Source organism: Stenella coeruleoalba (assembly GCF_951394435.1).
Source record: "Stenella coeruleoalba genome assembly, chromosome: 4".
Classification (NCBI taxonomy): domain Eukaryota; kingdom Metazoa; phylum Chordata; class Mammalia; order Artiodactyla; family Delphinidae; genus Stenella; species Stenella coeruleoalba.
Genome location: NC_137149.1, coordinates 90,343,350 through 90,363,701, shown reverse-complemented (window position 1 = coordinate 90,363,701; position 20,352 = coordinate 90,343,350).

Below are 20,352 nucleotides of genomic sequence, written 5' to 3'. Positions count from 1 at the left end.
GCACAGATAAAGTTCCTTAAGCCAAATATGGAATAGACAAGAGCTACTCCTTGCTCAACGAAATGGACTCAACACCCCATATTAAACGCCTAAGAATGTACCTGACTAGTAAGTATCTTAAAACCTATGGATTACTATGTCTCCAAAAGAGAATCAAGCGTGTGTACAGGGGCATAAACGCAGCAGTGATACGATTGGAGAGGTTCGGTGAGCAAATGAAGACCCTTTGAAGTCATATTGCATGGTACCCATTACACGGCTCTCAACTCTCCAGGTTTAAGGTATTCTTCCTTCAGCTAAAACATGCATGTGGAACCCAGAGTATGATCAACCATGTGAACGGGAGACGTGTTCAAATATGTCTCAGTTTTCCTCCCCTGGTACTCGGGTGCAACATTCCAGACGCTTTACTAACACTCTCCCGACTTGGAGAGTCAGTCCCTTTAACCTGCTGTTTGGCCCAGTTTGCAATTTCTGCAGAAGATGAACAGGAATAGCGAGAACCAATGAGAGGCTAGCTGGAGATGTCTGGACGGGCAAATTTAACTCTCATTTGCCACCAGGAAGAGGAATTAACCAAAGGCTCAGCATGCCGGTCCGGAACCAGATTAGGGCCTGAAGCCATCCTGCGGGGTTGCGGCCAGGTCACAAGAAAGCGAGTTGAAGAAAGGAGCTCAGGGGCACTGTAATTCACAAACCTGCAGAGTTATAAATGACAGCTATCGTCCAAAAATATGCTGAAGTAAGGCTGCCAAGAGGACTTGAAAGCGGGGCAGAATTGCAGGAAACCGATTTCAGGAGGTAGACTGGAATTGCATTGAAAGCATAGGAAAAGAGGCAGAACGTCCACAATGATGCACTTGACCAAAAAGGGCGTATGCGTTTTTTCCTGAATATATTCAGGAAGAAACGTATACGCCCTTTTTGGCCAACCAAGCAAGCTTGCAAAGGAAGTCTGCACTACAATGAAGTCTCACTTCCCCCAGGTGAAAAGGGCCATCTGAAAAAAGTGTAAAATCCAGAAAGGCAACAGGCCATGGAGAACTGGGAGCCTTGTTATGCTGATGGGCGGGATGTAAATTGCCAACAGACACTCGGGAGAAGTGTATGGTGTTTCCTGAAACATCTAAAAAACAAAGCAACAGAACCTAGGGCACTTCCACTTATGGTCCTATAGCTTAGGGAAATTAAAATCAAAAAGACACAGCCACCCCAAAGTTTGGAACGGCTCTGTTTACAAGAACCTCGTTTACATTACAAGTTCAACATCACAGAAAGTGAAAAATGGATAAAGAAGTTGTGGTATTCACTTACAAAGCAATATCACTCAGCAATGAAATCTGTGTCATCAGGCCCTTAGCAGCGCAATGAGTGGATTCAGGTATGATGATTCTAACTGAAATAAGTCACACAGAAAAAGAAACATCATAAGATATCAGTAATACACGGAATGTAAACTTGGCTACACAGGAACTGAATTACAGAACAGAACAGGGTCTCAAATTTAGAAAACCAACTTATGCTTGCTTAAGGGTAGAGGTGAGTTGGGGTGCTGCATAAAACCAGAGATTGAAATGAGCACAGATAAAGTTCCTTAAGCCAAATATGGAATAGACAAGAGCTACTCCTTGCTCAACGAAATGAACTCAACACCGCATATTAAACGCCTAAGAATGTACCTGACTAGTAAGAATCTTAAAACCTATGGATTGCTATGTCTCCGAAAGAGAATCAAGCATGTGTACAGGGGCATAAACGCAGCAGTGATAGGATTGGAGAGGTTCGGTGAGCAAATGAAGACCCTTTGAAGTCATATTGCATGGTACCCATTCCACGGGTTTCAACTACCCAGGTTTAAGGTATTCTTCCTTCAGTTAAAACATGCATGTGGAACCTAGAGTATGATCAACCATGTGATCGGGAGACGTGTTCAAATATGTCTCAGTTTTCGTACCCTGGTACTCGGGTGCAACATTCCAGACGCTTTACTAACACTCTCCCGACTTGGAGAGTCAGTCCCTTTAACCTCCTGATTGGCCCGGTTTGCAATTTCTGCGGAAGATGAACAGGAATAGCGAGAACCAATGAGAGGCTAGCTGGAGGTGTCTGGACGGGCAAATTTAACTCTCATTTCCCACCAGGAAGAGGAATTAACCAAAGGCTCAGCGTGCCGTGCCGGAACCAGATTAGGGCCTGAAGCCATCCTGCGGTGTTGCGGCCAGCTCAAAAGAAAGCGAGTTGAAGATAGGAGCTCAGGGGCACTGTAATTCACAAACCTGCAGAGTTATAAATGACAGCTATCGTCCAAAAATAGACTGAAGTAAGGCTGCCAAGAGGACTTGAAAGCGGGGCAGAATTGCAGGAAACCGATTTCAGGAGGTAGACTGGAATTGCATTGAAATCATAGGAAAAGAGGCAGAACGTCCACAATGATGCACTTGGCCAAAAAGGGCGTATGCGTTTTTTCCTGAATATATTCAGGAAAAAACGCATACGCCCTTTTTGGCCAACCAAGCAAGCTTGCAAAGGAAATCTGCACTACAGTGAAGTCTCACTTCCCCCCGGTCAAAAGGGCCATCTGAAAAAAGTGTAAAATCCAGAAAGGCAGGACAGGCCATGGAGAACTGGGAGCCTTGTTATGCTGATGGGCGGGATGTGAATTGCCAACAACCAATCGGGAGAAGTGTATGGTGTTTCCTGAAACATCTAAAAAACAAAGCAACAGAGCCTAGGGCACTGCCACTTATGGTCCTAGAGCTTAGGGAAATTAAAATCAAAAAGACACAGCCACCCCAAAATTTGGGACGCCTCTGTTTACAAGAACCTCGTTTACAGTACAAGTTCAACATCGCAGAATGTGAAAAATGGATAAAGAATTTGTGGTATTTACTTACAAAACAATATCACTCAGCAATGAAATCTATGTCATCAGGCCCTTAGCAGCACAATGAGTGGATTCAGGTATGATGATTCTAACTGAAATAAGTCACACAGAAAAAGAAACATCATAAGATATCAGTAATACCCGGAATGTAAACTTGGCTACACAGGAACTGAATTACAGAACAGAACAAGGTCTCAAATTTAGAAAACCAACTTATGCTTGCTTAAGGGGAAAGGTGAGTTGGGGTGCTGCATAAAACCAGAGATCGAAATGAGCACAGATAAAGTTCCTTAAGCCAAATATGGAATAGACAAGAGCTACTCCTTGCTCAACGAAATGGACTCAACACCCCATATTAAACGCCTAAGAATGTACTTGACTAGTAAGTATCTTAAAACCTATGGATTGCTATGTCTCCAAAAGAGAATCAAGCGTGTGTACAGGGGCATAAACGCAGCAGTGATAGGATTGGAGAGGTTCGGTGAGCAAATGAAGACCCTTTGAAGTCATATTGCATGGTACCCATTACACAGGTCTCAACTCTCCAGGTTTAAGGTATTCTTCCTTCAGCTAAAACATGCATGTGGAACCCAGAGTATGATCAACCGTGTGAACGGGAGACGTGTTCAAATATGTCTCAGTTTTCCTCCCCTGGTACTCGGGTGCAACATTCCAGATGCTTTACTAACACTCTCCCCACTTGGAGAGTGAGCGCCTTTAACCTCCTGTTTGGCCCAGTTTGCAATTTCTGCGGAAGATGAACAGGAATAGGGAGAACAAATGAGAGACTAGCTGGAGGTGTCTGGACGGGCAAATTTAACTCTCATTTCCCATCAGGAAGAGGAATTAACCAAAGGCTCAGCGTGCCGTGCCGGAAGCAGATTAGGGCCTGAAGCCATCCTGCGGTGTTGCGGACAGCTCACAAGAAAGCGAGTTGAAGAAAGGAGCTCAGGGACACTGTAATTCACAAACCTGCAGAGTTATAAATGACAGCTATCGTCCAAAAATATACTGAAGTAAGGCTGCCAAGAGGACTTGAAAGCGGGGCAGAATTGCAGTAAACCAATTTCAGGAGGTAGACTGGAATTGCATTGAAAGCATAGGAAAAGAGGCAGAACGTCCGCATTGATGCACTTGGCCAAAAAGGGCGTATGCGATTTTTCCTGAATATATTCTTGAAAAAACGCATACGCCCTTTTTGGCCAACCAAGCAAGCTTGCAAAGGAAATCTGCACTACAATGAAGTCTCACTTCCCCCCGGTCAAAAGGGCCATCTGAAAAAAGTGTAAAATCCAGAAAGGCAGGACAGGCCATGGAGAACTGGGAGCCTTGTTATGCTGATGGGCGGGATGTAAATTGCCAACAGACACTCTGGAGAAGTGTATGGTGTTTCCTGAAACATCTAAAAAACAAAGCAACAGAGCCTAGGGCACTTCCACTTATGGTCCTATAGCTTAGGGAAATTAAAATCAAAAAGACACAGCCACCCCAAAGTTTGGAACGGCTCTGTTTACAAGAACCTCGTTTACCGTACAAGTTCAATATCACAGAAAGTGAAAAATGGATAAAGAACTTGTGGTACTTACGTACAATGCAGTATCACTCAGCAATGAAATCTATGTCATCAGGCCCGTATCAGCATAATGAGTGGATTCAGGTAGGATGATTCTAACTGAAATAAGTCACACAGAAAAAGAAACATCATAGGATATCACTAATACATGGAATGTAAACTTGGCTACAGAGGAACTGAATTCCAAAACAGAACAGGGTCTCAAATCTAGAAAACCAACTTATGCTTGCTTAAGGGGAAAGGTGAGTTGGGGTGCTGCATAAAACCAGAGATTGAAATGAGCACAGATAAAGTTCCTTAAGCCAAATATGGAATAGACAAGAGCTACTCCTTGATCAACGAAATGGACTCAACACCCCATATTAAACGCCTAAGAATATACCTGACTAGTAAGTATCTTAAAACCTATGTATTGCTATGTCTCCAAAAGAGAATCAAGCGTGTGTACAGGGGCATAAACGCAGCAGTGATAGGATTGGAGAGGTTCGGTGAGCAAATGAAGACCCTTTGAAGTCATATTGCATGGTACCCATTACACAGGTCTCACCTCACCAGGTTTAAGGTATTCTTCCTTCAGCTAAAACATGCATGTGGAACCCAGAGTATGATCAACCGTGTGAATGGGAGACGTGTTCAAATATGTCTCAGTTTTCGTACCCTGGTACTCGGGTGCAACATTCCAGTCGCTTTACTAACACTCTCCCGACTTGGAGAGTCAGTCTCTTTAACATCCTGTTTGGACCAGTTTGCAATTTCTGCGGAAGAAGAACAGGAATAGCGAGAATCAATGAGAGACTAGCTGGAGGTGTCTGGACGGGCAAATTTAACTCTCATTTCCCACCAGGAAGAGGAATTAACCAAAGGCTCATCGTGATATGCCGGAACAAGATTAGGGCCTGAAGCCATCCTGCGGTGTTGCGGCCAGCTAACAAGAAAGCGAGTTGAAGAAAGGAGCTCAGGGGCACTGTAATTCACAAAACTGCAGGGTTATAAATGACAGCTATCGTCCAAAAATATACTGAAGTAAGGCTGCCAAGAGGACTTGAAAGCGGGACAGAATTGCAGGAAACCGATTTCAGGAGGTAGACTGGAATTGCATTGAAAGCATAGGAAAAGAGGCAGAACGTCCACAATGATGCACTTGGCCAAAAAGGGCGTATGCGTTTTTTCCTGAATATATTCAGGAAAAAACGCATACGCCCTTTTTGGCCAACCAAGCAAGCTTGCAAAGGAAATCTGCACTACAATGAAGTCTCACTTCCCCCCAGTCAAAAGGGCCATCTGAAAAAAGTGTAAAATCCAGAAAGGCAGGACAGGCCATGGAGAACTGGGAGCCTTGTTATGCTGATGGGCGGGATGTAAATTGCCAACAGACACTCGGGAGAAGTGTATGGTGTTTCCTGAAACATCGAAAAAACAAAGCAACAGAGCCTAGGGCACTTCCACTTATGGTCCTAGAGCTTAGGGAAATTAAAATGAAAAAGACACAGCCACCCCAAAGTTTGGGACGCCTCTGTTTACAAGAACCTCGTTTACCGTACAAGTTCAATATCACAGAAAGTGAAAAATGGATAAAGAACTTGTGGTACTTACGTACAATGCAGTATCACTCAGCAATGAAATCTATGTCATCAGGCCCGTAGCAGCATAATGAGTGGATTCAGGTACGATGATTCTAACTGAAATAAGTCACACAGAAAAAGAAACATCATAAGATATCACTAATACACGGAATGTAAACTTGGCTACACAGGAATTGAATTCCAAAACAGAACAGGGTCTCAAATTTAGAAAACCAACTTATGCTTGCTTAAGGGGAAAGGTGAGTTGGGGTGCTGCATAAAACCAGAGATTGAAATGAGCACAGATAAAGTTCCTTAAGCCAAATATGGAATAGACAAGAGCTACTCCTTGCTCAACGAAATGGACTCAACACCCCATATTAAACGTCTAAGAATGTACCTGACTAGTAAGTACCTTAAAACCTATGGATTGCTATGTCTCCAAAAGAGAATCAAGCATGTGTACAGGGGCGTAAATGCAGCAGTGATAGGAATGGAGAGGTTCGGTGAGCAAATGAAGACCCTTTGAAATCATATTGCATGGTACCCGTTCCACGGGTCTCAACTCTCCAGGTTTAAGGTATTCTTCCTTCAGCTAAAACATGCATGTGGAACCCAGAGCATGATCAACCGTGTGAACGGGAGACGTGTTCAAATATGTCTCAGTGCTTCTCCCCTGGTACTCGGGTGCAACATTCCAGACGCTTTACTAACACTCTCCCCACTTGGAGAGTCAGCGCCTTTAACCTCCTGTTTGGCCAAGTTTGCAATTTCTGCGGAAGATGAACAGGAATAGGGAGAACCAATGAGAGATTAGCTGGAGGTGTCTGGACGGGCAAATTTAACTCTCATTTCCCACCAGGAAGAGGAAATAACCAAAGGCTCAGTGTGCCGTGCCGGAACCAGATTAGGGCCTGAAGCCATCCTGCGGTTTTGCGGCCTGCTCAAAAGAAAGCGAGTTGAAGAAAGGAGCTCAGGGGCACTGTAATTCACAAACCTGCAGAGTTATAAATGACAGCTATCGTCCAAAAATATACTGAAGTAAGGCTGCCAAGAGGACTTGAAAGTGGGGCAGAATTGCAGGAAACCGATTTCAGGAGGTAGACTGGAATTGCATTGAAAGCATAGGAAAAGAGGCAGAACGTCCACAATGATGCACTTGGCCAAAAAGGGCGTATGCGTTTTTTCCTGAATATATTCAGGAAAAAACGCATACGCCCTTTTTGGCCAACCAAGCAAGCTTGCAAAAGAAATCTGCACTACAATGAAGTCTCACTTCCCCCCGGTCAAAAGGGCCATCTGAAAAAAGTGTAAAATCCAGAAAGGCAGGACAGGCCATGGAGAACTGGGAGCCTTGTTATGCTGATGGACGGGATGTAAACTGCCAACAGACACTCGGGAGAAGTGTATGGTGTTTCCTGAAACATCGAAAAAACAAAGCAACAGAGCCTAGGTCACTTCCACTTATGGTCCTATAGCTTAGGGAAATTAAAATCAAAAAGACACAGCCACCCCAAAGTTTGGGACGCCTCTGTTTACAAGAATCTCGTTTACCATACAAGTTCAATATCACAGAAAGTGAAAAATGGATAAAGAACTTGTGGTACTTACGTACAATGCAGTATCACTCAGCAATGAAATCTATGTCATCAGGCCCGTAGCAGCATAAAGAGTGGATTTAGGTACGATGATTCTAACTGAAATAAGTCACACAGAAAAAGAAACATCATAAGATATCACTAATACACGGAATGTAAACTTGGCTACACAGGAACTGAATTCCAAAACAGAACAGGGTCTCAAATTTAGAAAACCAACTTATGCTTGCTTAAGGGGAAAGGTGAGTTGGGGTGCTGCATAAAACCAGAGATTGAAATGAGCACAGATAAAGTTCCTTAAGCCAAATATGGAATAGACAAGAGCTACTCCTTGCTCAACGAAATGGACTCAACACCCCAAATTAAACGCCTAAGAATGTACCTGACTAGGAAGTATCTTAAAACCTATGGATTGCTATGTCTCCAAAAGAGAATCAAGCATGTGTACAGGGGCATAAACGCAGCAGTGATAGGATTGGAGAGGTTCGGTGAGCAAATGAAGACCCTTTGAAGTCATATTGCATGGTACCCCTTCCACGGGTTTCAACTACCCAGGTTTAAGGTATTCTTCCTTCAGGTAAAACATGCATGTGGAACCCAGAGTATGATCAACCGTGTGAACGGGAGACGTGTTCAAATATGTCTCAGTTTTCCTCCCCTGGTACTCGGGTGCAACATTCCAGACGCTTTACTAACACTCTCCCCACTTGGAGAGTCAGCGCCTTTAACCTCCTGTTTGGCCCAGTTTGCAATTTCTGCGGAAGATGAACAGGAATAGGGAGAACCAATGAGAGACTAGCTGGAGGTGTCTGGACGGGTAAATTTAACTCTCATTTCCCACCAGGAAGAGGAAATAACCAAAGGCTCAGTGTGCCGTGCCGGAACCAGATTAGGGCCTGAAGCCATCCTGCGGTGTTGCAGCCTGCTCAAAAGAAAGCGAGTTGAAGAAAGGAGCTCAGGGGCACTGTAATTCACAAACCTGCAGAGTTATAAATGACAGCTATCGTCCAAACATATACTGAAGTAAGGCTGCCAAGAGGACTTGAAAGCGGGGCAGAATTGCAGGAAACCGATTTCAGGAGGTAGACTGGAATTGCATTGAAAGCATAGGAAAAGAGGCAGAACGTCCACAATGATGCACTTGGCCAAAAAGGGCGTATGCGTTTTTTCCTGAATATATTCAGGAAAAAACGCATACGCCCTTTTTGGCCAACCAAGCAAGCTTGCAAAGGAAATCTGCACTATAATGAAGTGTCACTTCCCCCCGGTCAAAAGGGCCATCTGAAAAAAGTGTAAAATCCAGAAAGGCAGGACAGGCCTTGGAGAACTGGGAGCCTTGTTATGCTGATGGGCGGGATGTAAATTGCCAACAGACACTCGGGACAAGTGTATGGTGTTTCCTGAAACATCGAAAAAACAAAGCAACAGAGCCGAGGGCACTTCCACTTATGGTCCTATAGCTTAGGGAAATTAAAATCAAAAAGACACAGCCACCCCAAAGTTTGGGACGCCTCTGTTTACAAGAACCTCGTTTACCGTACAAGTTCAATATCACAGAAAGTGAAAAATGGATAAAGAACTTGTGGTACTTACGTACAATGCAGTATCACTCAGCAATGAAATCTATGTCATCAGGCCCGTAGCAGCATAATGAGTGGATTCAGGTACGATGATTCTAACTGAAATAAGTCACACAGAAAAAGAAACATCATAAGATATCACTAATACACAGAATGTAAACTTAGCTACAGAGGAACTGAATTCCAAAACAGAACAGGGTCTCAAGTTTAGAAAAGCAACTTATGCTTGCTTAAGGGGAAAGGTGAGTAGGGGTGCTGCATAAAACCAGAGATTGAAATGAGCACAGATAAAGTTCCTTAAGCCAAATATGGAATAGACAAGAGCTACTCCTTGCTCAACGAAATGGACTCAAAACCCCATATTAAACGCCTAAGAATATACCTGACTAGTAAGTATCTTAAAACCTATGGATTGCTATGTCTCCAAAAGAGAATCAAGCCTGTGTACAGGGGCGTAAACGCAGCAGTGATAGGATTGGAGAGGTCCGGTGAGCAAATGAAGACCCTTTGAAGTCATATTGCATGGTACACATTCCACGGGTCTCAACTCTGCAGGTTTAAGGTATTCTTCCTTCAGCTAAAACATGCATGTGGAACCAAGAGTATGATCAACCGTGTGAACGGGAGACGTGTTCAAATATGTCTCAATTCTTCTCCCCTGGTACTCGGGTGCAACATTCCAGACGCTTTACTAACACTCTCCCCACTTGGAGAGTCAGCGCCTTTAACCTCCTGTTTTGCCCAGTTTACAATTTCTGCGGAAGATGAACAGGAATAGGGAGAACCAATGAGAGACTAGCTGGAGGTGTCTGGACGCGCAAATTTAACTCTCATTTCCCACCAGGAAGAGGAAATAACCAAAGGCTCAGTGTGCCATGCCGGAACCAGATTAGGGCCTGAAGCCATCCTGTGGTGTTGCGGCCTGCTCAAATGAAAGCGAGTTGAAGAAAGGAGCTCAGGGGCACTGTAATTCACAAACCTGCAGAGTTATAAATGACAGCTATCGTCCAAAAATATACTGAAGTAAGGCTGCCAAGAGGACTTGAAAGCGGGGCAGAATTGCAGGAAACCGATTTCAGGAGGTAGACTGGAATTGCATTGAAAGCATAGGAAAAGAGGCAGAACGTCCACAATGATGCACTTGGCCAAAAAGGGCGTATGCGTTTTTTCCTGAATATATTCAGGAAAAAACGCATAAGCCCTTTTTGGCCAACCAAGCAAGCTTGCAAAGGAAATCTGCACTACAATGAAGTCTCACTTCCCCCCGGTCAAAAGGGCCATCTGAAAAAAGTGTAAAATCCAGAAAGGCAGGACAGGCCATGGAGAACTGGGAGCCTTGTTATGCTCATGGGCGGGATGTAAATTGCCAACAGACACTCGGGAGAAGTGTATGGTGTTTCCTGAAACATCGAAAAAACAAAGCAACAGAGCCTAGGGCACTTCCACTTATGGTCCTATAGCTTAGGGAAATTAAAATCAAAAAGACACAGCCACCCCAAAGTTTGGGACGCCTCTGTTTACAAGAACCTCGTTTACCGTACAAGTTCAATATCACAGAAAGTGAAAAATGGATAAAGAACTTGTGGTACTTACGTACAATGCAGTATCACTCAGCAATGAAATCTATGTCATCAGGCCCGTAGCAGCATAATGAGTGGATTCAGGTACGATGATTCTAACTGAAATAAGTCACACAGAAAAAGAAACATCATAAGATATCACTAATACACAGAATGTAAACTTGGCTACACAGGAACAGAATTCCAAAACAGAACAGGGTCTCAAATTTAGAAAAGCAACTTATGCTTGCTTAAGGGGAAAGGTGAGTTGGGGTGCTGCATAAAACCAGAGATTGAAATGCGCACAGATAAAGTTCCTTAAGCCAAATATGGAATAGACAAGAGCTACTCTTTGCTCAACGAAATGGACTCAAAACCCCATATTAAACGCCTAAGAATGTACCTGACTAGTAAGTATCTTAAAACCTATGGATTGCTATGTCTCCAAAAGAGAATCAAGCGTGTGTACAGGGGCATAAATGCAGCAGTGATAGGATTGGAGAGGTTCGGAGAGCAAATGAAGACCCTTTGAAGTCATATTGCATGGTACCCATTCCACGGGTCTCAACTCTCCAGGTTTAAGGTATTCTTCCTTCAGCTAAAACATGCATGTGGAACCCAGAGTATGATCAACCGTGTGAACGGGAGACGTGTTCAAATATGTCTCAGTTTTCCTCCCCTGGTACTCAGGTGCAACATTCCAGACGCTTTACTAACACTCTCCCCACTTGGAGAGTCAGCGCCTTTAACCTCCTGTTTGGCCCAGTTTGCAATTTCTGCGGAAGATGAACAGGAATAGCGAGAACCAATGAGAGACTAGCTGGAGGTGTCTGGACGGGCAAATTTAACTCTCATTTCCCACCAGGAAGAGGAAATAACCAAAGGCTCAGCGTGCCGTGCGGGAACCAGATTAGGGCCTGAAGCCATCCTGCGGTGTTGCGGCCTGCTCAAAAGAAAGCGAGTTGAAGAAAGGAGCTCAGGGGCACTGTAAATCACAAACCTGCAGAGTTATAAATGACAGTTATCGTCCAAAAATATACTGAAGTAAGGCTGCCAAGAGGACTTGAAAGCGGGGCAGAATTGCAGGAAACCGATTTCAGGAGGTAGACTGGAATTGCATTGAAAGCATAGGAAAAGAGGCAGAACGTCCACAATGATGCACTTGGCCAAAAAGGGCGTATGCGTTTTTTCCTGAATATATTCAGGAAAAAACGCATACGCCCTTTTGGCCAACCAAGCAAGCTTGCAAAGGAAATCTGCACTACAATGAAGTCTCACTTCCCCCCGTTCAAAAGGGCCATCTGAAAAAAGTGTAAAATCCAGAAAGGCAGGACAGGCCACGGAGACCTGGGAGCCTTGTTATGCTGATGGGCGGGATGTAAATTGCCAACAGACACTCGGGAGAAGTGTATGGTGTTTCCTGAAACATCTAAAAAACAAAGCAACAGAGCCTTGGGCACTGCCACTTATGGTCCTATAGCTTAGGGAAATTAAAATCAAAATGACACAGCCACCCCAAAGTTTGGGACGCCTCTGTTTACAAGAACCTCGTTTACCGTACAAGTTCAATATCACAGAAAGTGAAAAATGGATAAAGAACTTGTGGTACTTACGTACAATGCAGTATCACTCAGCAATGAAATCTATGTCATCAGGCCCGTAGCAGCATAATGAGTGGATTCAGGTACGATGATTCTAACTGAAATAAGTCACATAGAAAAAGAAACATCATAAGATATCACTAGTACACGGAATGTAAACTTGGCTACACAGGAACTGAATTCCAAAACAGAACAGGGTCTCAAATTTAGAAAACCAACTTATGCTTGCTTAAGGGGAAAGGTGAGTTGGGGTGCTGCATAAAACCAGAGATTGAAATGAGCACAGATAAAGTTCCTTAAGCCAAATATGGAATAGACAAGAGCTACTGCTTGCTCAACGAAATGGACTCAACACCGCATATTAAACGCCTAAGAATGTACCTGACTAGTAAGTATCTTAAAACCTATGGATTGCTATGTCTCCGAAAGAGAATCAAGCATGTGTACAGGGGCATAAACGCAGCAGTGATAGGATTGGAGAGGTTCGGTGAGCAAATGAAGACCCTTTGAAGTCATATTGCATGGTACCCATTCCACGGGTCTCAACTCTGCAGGTTTAAAGTATTCTTCCTTCAGCTAAAACATGCATGTGGAACCCAGAGTATGATCAACCGTGTGAACGGGAGACGTGTTCAAATATGTCTCAGTTTTTCTCCCCTGGTACTCGGGTGCAACATTCCAGACGCTTTACTAACACTCTCCCCAATTGGAGAGTCACCGCCTTTAACCTCCTGTTTGGCCCAGTTTACAATTTCTGCGGAAGATGAACAGGAATAGCAAGAACCAATGAGAGACTAGCTGGAGGTGTCTGGACGGGCAAATTTAACTCTCATTTCCCACCAGGATGAGGAATTAACCAAAGGCTCAGTGTGCCGTGGCAGAAGCAGATTAGGGCCTGAAGCCATCCTGCGGTCTTGCGGCCAGCTGACAAGAAAGCGAGTTGAAGAAAGGAGCTCAGGGGCACTGTAATTCACAAACCTGCAGAGTTATAAATGACAGCTATCGTCCAAAACTATACTGAAGTAAGGCTGCCAAGAGGACTTGAAAGCGGGGCAGAATTGCAGGAAACCGATTTCAGGAGGTAGACTGGAATTGCATTGAAAGCATAGGAAAAGAGGCAGAACGTCCACAATGATGCACTTGGCCAAAAAGGGCGTATGCGTTTTTTCCTGAATATATTCAGGAAAAAACGCATACGCCCTTTTTGGCCAACCAAGCAAGCTTGCAAAGGAAATCTGCACTACAATGAAGTCTCACTTCCCCCCGGTCAAAAGGGCCATCTGAAAAAAGTGTAAAATCCAGAAAGGCAGGACAGGCCATGGAGAACTGGGAGCCTTGTTATGCTGATGGGCGGGATGTAAATTGCCAACAGACACTCGGGAGAAGTGTATGGTGTCTCCTGGAACATCTAAAAAACAAAGCAACAGAGCCTAGGGCACTGCCACTTATGGTCCTATAGCTTAGGGAAATTAAAATCAAAAAGACACAGCCACCCCAAAGTTTGGGACGCCTCTGTTTACAATAACCTCGTTTACCATACAAGTTCAATATCACAGAAAGTGAAAAATGGATAAAGAACTTGTGGTACTTACGTACAATGCAGTATCACTCAGCAATGAAATCAATGTCATCAGGCCCGTAGCATCATAATGAGTGGATTCAGGTACGATGATTCTAACTGAAATAAGTCACACAGAAAAAGAAACATCATAAGATATCACTAATACACGGAATGTAAACTTGGCTACACAGGAACTGAATTCCAAAACAGAAAAGGGTCTCAAATTTAGAAAACCAACTTATGCTTGCTTAAGGGTAAAGGTGGGTTGGGTTGCTGCATAAAACCAGAGACTGAAATGAGCACAGATAAAGTTCCTTAAGCCAAATATGGAATAGACAAGAGCTACTCCTTGCTCAACGAAATGGACTCAACACCGCATATTAAACGCCTAAGAATGTACCTGACTAGTAAGTATCTTAAAACCTATGGATTGCTATGTCTCCGAAAGAGAATCAAGCATGTTTACAGGGGCATAAACGCAGCAGTGATAGGATTGGAGAGGTTCGGTGAGCAAATGAAGACCCTTTGAAGTCATATTGCATGGTACCCATTCCACGGGTTTCAACTACCCAGGTTTTAGGTATTCTTCCTTCAGCTAAAACATGCATGTGGAACCCAGAGTATGATCAACCATGTGATCGGGAGACGTGTTCAAATATGTCTCAGTTTTCGTACCCTGGTACTCGGGTGCAACATTCCAGACGCTTTACTAACACTCTCCCGACTTGGAGAGTCAGTCCCTTTAACCTCCTGTTTCGCCCAGTTTGCAATTTCTGCGGAAGATGAACAGGAATAGCGAGAACCAATGAGAGGCTAGCTGGAGGTGTCGGGACGGGCAAATTTAACTCTCATTTCCCACCAGGAAGAGGAAATAACCAGAGGCTCAGCGTGCCATGCCGGAACCATATTAGGGCCTGAAGCCATCCTGCGGTGTTGCGGCCAGCACACAAGAAAGCGAGTTGAAGAAAGGAGCTCAGGGGCACTGTAATTCACAAACCTGCAGAGTTATAAATGACAGCTATCGTCCAAAAATAGACTGAGGTAAGGCTGCCAAGAGGACTTGAAAGCGGGGCAGAATTGCAGGAAACCGATTTCAGGAGGTAGACTGGAATTGCATTGAAAGCATAAGAAAAGAGGCAGAACGTCCACAATGATGCACTTGGCCAAAAAGGGCGTATGCGTTTTTTCCTGAATATATTCAGGAAAAAACGCATACGCCCTTTTTGGCCAACCAAGCAAGCTTGCAAAGGAAATCTGCACTACAATGAAGTCTCACTTCCCCCCGGTCAAAAGGGCCATCTGAAAAAAGTGTAAAATCCAGAAAGGCAGGACAGGCCATGGAGAACTGGGAACCTTGTTATGCTGATGGGTGGGATGTAAATTGCCAACAACCACTCGGGAGAAGTGTATGGTGTTTCCTGAAACATCTAAAAAACAAAGCAACAGAACCTAGGGCACTTCCACTTATGGTCCTATAGCTTAGGGAAATTAAAATCAAAAAGACACAACCACCCCAAAGTTTGGAACGGCTCTGTTTACAAGAACCTCGTTTACAGTACAAGTTCAACATCGCAGAAAGTGAAAAATGGATAAAGAAGTTGTGGTATTTACTTACAAAGCAATATCACTCAGCAATAAAATCTATGTCATCAGGCCCGTAGCAGCATAATGAGTGGATTCAGGTACGATGATTCTAACTGAAATAAGTCACACAGAAAAAGAAACATCATAAGATATCAGTAATACACGGAATGTAAACTTGGCTACACAGGAACTGAATTACAGAACAGAACAGGGTCTCAAATTTAGAAAACCAACTTATGCTTGCTTAAGGGGAAAGGGGAGTTGGGGTGCTGCATAAAACCAGAGATTGAAATGAGCACAGATAAAGTTCCTTAAGCCAAATATGGAATAGAGAAGAGCTACTCCTTGCTCAACGAAATGGACTCAACACCGCATATTAAACGCCTAAGAATGTACCTGACTAGTAAGTATCTTAAAACCTATGGATTACTATGTCTCCAAAAGAGAATCAAGCGTGTGTACAGGGGTATAAACGCAGCAGTGATAGGATTGGAGAGGTTCGGTGAGCAAATGAAGACCCTTTGAAGTCATATTGCATGGTACCCATTCCACGGGTTTCAACTACCCAGGTTTTAGGTATTCTTCCTTCAGCTAAAACATGCATGTGGAACCCAGAGTATGATCAACCATGTGATCGGGAGACGTGTTCAAATATGTCTCAGTTTTCGTACCCTGGTACTCGGGTGCAACATTCCAGACGCTTTACTAACACTCTCCCGACTTGGAGAGTCAGTCCCTTTAAACTCCTGTTTGGCCCAGTTTGCAATTTCTGCGGAAGATGAACAGGAATAGCGAGAACCAATGAGAGGATAGCTGGAGGTGTCTGGACGGGCAAATTTAACTCTCATTTCCCACCAGGAAGAGGAATTAACCAAAGGCTCAGCATGCCGGGCCGGAACCAGATTAGGGCCTGAAGTCATCCTGCGGTGTTGCGGCCAGGTCACAAGAAAGCGAGTTGAAGAAAGGAGCTCAGGGGCACTGTAATTCACAAACCTGCAGAGTTATAAATGACAGCTATCGTCCAAAAATAGACTGAAGTAAGGCTGCCAAGAGGACTTGAAAGCGGGGCAGAATTGCAGGAAACCGATTTCAGGAGGTAGACTGGAATTGCATTGAAAGCATAGGAAAACAGGCAAAACGTCCACAATGATGCACTTGGCCAAAAAGGGCGTATGCGTTTTTTCCTGAATATATTCAGGAAAAAACGCATACGCCCTTTTTGGCCAACCAAGCAAGCTTGCAAAGGAAATCTGCACTACAATGAAGTCTCACTTCCCCCCTGTCAAAAGGGCCATCTGAAAAAAGTGTAAAATCCAGAAAGGCAGGACAGGCCATGGAGAACTGGGAGCCTTGTTATGCTGATGGGCGGGATGTAAATTGCCAACAGACACTCGGGAGAAGTGTATGGTGTTTCCTGAAACATCTAAAAAACAAAGCAACAGAGCCTAGGGCACTTCCACTTATGGTCCTATAGCTTAGGGAAATTAAAATCAAAAAGACACAACCACCCCAAAGTCTGGGACGCCTCTGTTTACAAGAACCTCATTTACCATACAAGTTCAATATCACAGAAAGTGAAAAATGGATAAAGAACTTGTGCTACTTACGTACAATGCAGTATCACTCAGCAATGAAATCTATGTCATCAGGCCCGTAGCAGCATAATGAGTGGATTCAGGTACGATGATTCTAACTGAAATAAGTCACACAGAAAAAGAAACATCATAAGATATCACTAATACACGGAATGTAAACTTGGCTACACAGGAACTGAATTCCAAAACAGAACAGGGTCTCAAATTTAGAAAACCAACTTATGCTTGCTTAAGGGGAAAGGTGAGTTGGGGTGCTGCATAAAACCAGAGATTGAAATGAGCACAGATAAAGTTCCTTAAGCCAAATATGGAATAGACAAGAGCTACTCCTTGCTCAACGAAATGGACTCAACACCGCATATTAAACGCCTAAGAATGTACCTGACTAGTAAGTATCTTAAAACTTATGGATTGCTATGTCTCCGAAAGAGAATCAAGCATGTGTAGAGGGGCATAAACGCAGCAGTGATAGGATTGGAGAGGTTCGGTGAGCAAATGAAGACCCTTTGAAGTCATATTGCATGGTACCCATTCCACGGGTTTCAACTACCCAGGTTTTAGGTATTCTTCCTTCAGCTAAAACATGCATGTGGAACCCAGAGTATGATCAACCATGTGATTGGGAGACGTGTTCAAATATGTCTCAGTTTTCCTCCCGTGGTACTCGGGTACAACATTCCAGACGCTTTACTAACACTCTCCCCACTTGGAGAGTCAGCGCCTTTAACCTCCTGTTTGGCCCAGTTTGCAATTTCTGCGGAAGATGAACAGGAATAGCGAGAAGCAATGAGAGACTAGCTGGAGGTGTCTGGACGGGCAAATTTAACTCTCATTTCCCACCAGGAAGAGGAAATAACCAAAGGCTCAGCGTGCTGTGCCGGAACCATATTAGGGCCTGAAGCCATCCTGCGGTGTTGCGGCCAGCTCAAAAGAAAGCGAGTTGTAGAAAGGAGCTCAGGGACACTGTAATTCACAAACCTGCAGAGTTATAAATGACAGCTATCGTCCAAAAATAGACTGAAGTAAGGCTGCCAAGAGGACTTGAAAGTGGGGCAGAATTGCAGGAAACCGATTTCAGGAGGTAGACTGGAATTGCATTGAAAGCATAGGAAAAGAGGCAGAACGTCCACAATGATGCACTTGGCCATAAAGGGCGTATGCATTTTTTCCTGAATATATTCAGGAAAAAACTCATACGCCCTTTTTGGCCAACCAAGCAAGCTTGCAAAGGAAATCTGCACTACAATGAAGTCTCACTTCCCCCCGGTCAAAAGGGCCATCTGAAAAAAGTGTAAAATCCAGAAAGGCAGGACAGGCCATGGAGAACTGGGAACCTTGTTATGCTGATGGGTGGGATGTAAATTGCCAACAACCACTCGGGAGAAGTGTATGGTGTTTCCTGAAACATCTAAAAAACAAAGCAACAGAACCTAGGGCACTTCCACTTATGGTCCTATAGCTTAGGGAAATTAAAATCAAAAAGACACAGCCACCCCAAAGTTTGGAACGGCTCTGTTTACAAGAACCTCTTTTACAGTACAAGTTCAACATCGCAGAAAGTGAAAAATGGATAAAGAAGTTGTGGTATTTACTTACAAAGCAATATCACTCAGCAATGAAATCTATGTCATCAGGCCCGTAGCAGCATAATGAGTGGATTCAGGTACGATGATTCTAACTGAAATAAGTCACACAGAAAAAGAAACATCATAAGATATCACTAATACACGGAATGTAAACTTGGCTACACAGGAACTGAATTACAGAACAGAACAGGGTCTCAAATTTAGAAAACCAACTTATGCTTGCTTAAGGGTAAAGGTGAGTTGGGGTGCTGCATAAAACCAGAGATTGAAATGAGCACAGATAAAGTTCCTTAAGCCAAATATGGAATAGATAAGAGCTACTCCTTGCTCAACGAAATGGACTCAACACCGCATATTAAACGCCTAAGAATGTACCTGACTAGTAAGTATCTTAAAACCTATGGATTACTATGTCTCCAAAAGAGAATCAAGCGTGTGTACAGGGGCATAAACGAAGCAGTGATACAATTTGAGAGGTTCGGTGAGCAAATGAAGACCCTTTGAATTCATATTGCATGGTACCCATTACACGGGTCTCAACTCTCCAGGTTTAAGGTATTCTTCCTTCAGCTAAATCATGCATGTGGAACCCAGAGTATGATCAACCATGTGAACGGGAGACGTGTTCAAATATGTCTCAGTTTTCATACCCTGGTACTCGGGTACAACATTCCAGACGCTTTACTAACACTCTCCCCACTTGGAGAGTCAGTCCCTTTAACCTCCTGTTTGGCCCAGTTTGCAATTTCTGCAGAATATGAACAGGAATAGCGAGAACCAATGAGAGGCTAGCGGGAGGTGTCTGGACGGGCAAATTTTACTCTCATTTCCCACCAGGAAGAGGAATTAACCAAAGGCTCAGCATGCCGGGCCGGATCCAGATTAGGGCCTGAAGCCATCCTGCGGTGTTGCGGCCAGGTCACAAGAAAGCGAGTTGAAGAAAGGAGCTCAGGGGCACTGTAATTCACAAACCTGCAGAGTTATAAATGACAGCTATCGTCCAAAAATAGACTGAAGTAAGGCTGCCAAGAGGACTTGAAAGCGGGGCAGAATTGCAGGAAACCGATTTCAGGAGGTAGACTGGAATTGCATTGAAAGCATAGGACAAGAGGCAGAACGTCCACAATGATGCACTTGGCCAAAAAGGGCGTATGCGTTTTTTCCTGAATATATTCAGGAAAAAACGCATACGCCCTTTTTGGCCAACCAAGCAAGCTTGCAAAGGAAATCTGCACTACAATGAAGTCTCACTTCCCCCCGGTCAAAAGGGCCATCTGAAAAAAGTGTAAAATCCAGAAAGGCAGGACAGGCCATGGAGAACTGGGAGCCTTGTTATGCTGATGGGCGGGATGTAAATTGCCAACAGACACTCGGGAGAAGTGTATGGTGTTTCCTGAAACATCTAAAAAACAAAGCAACAGAGCCTAGGGCACTTCCACTTATGGTCCTATAGCTTAGGGAAATTAAAATCAAAAAGACACAGCCACCCCAAAGTTTGGGACGCCTCTGTTTACAATAACCTCGTTTACCGTACAAGTTCAATATCACAGAAAGTGAAAAATGGATAAAGAACTTGTGGTACTTACGTACAATGCAGTATCACTCAGCAATGAAATCAATGTCATCAGGCCCGTAGCATCATAATGAGTGGATTCAGGTACGATGATTC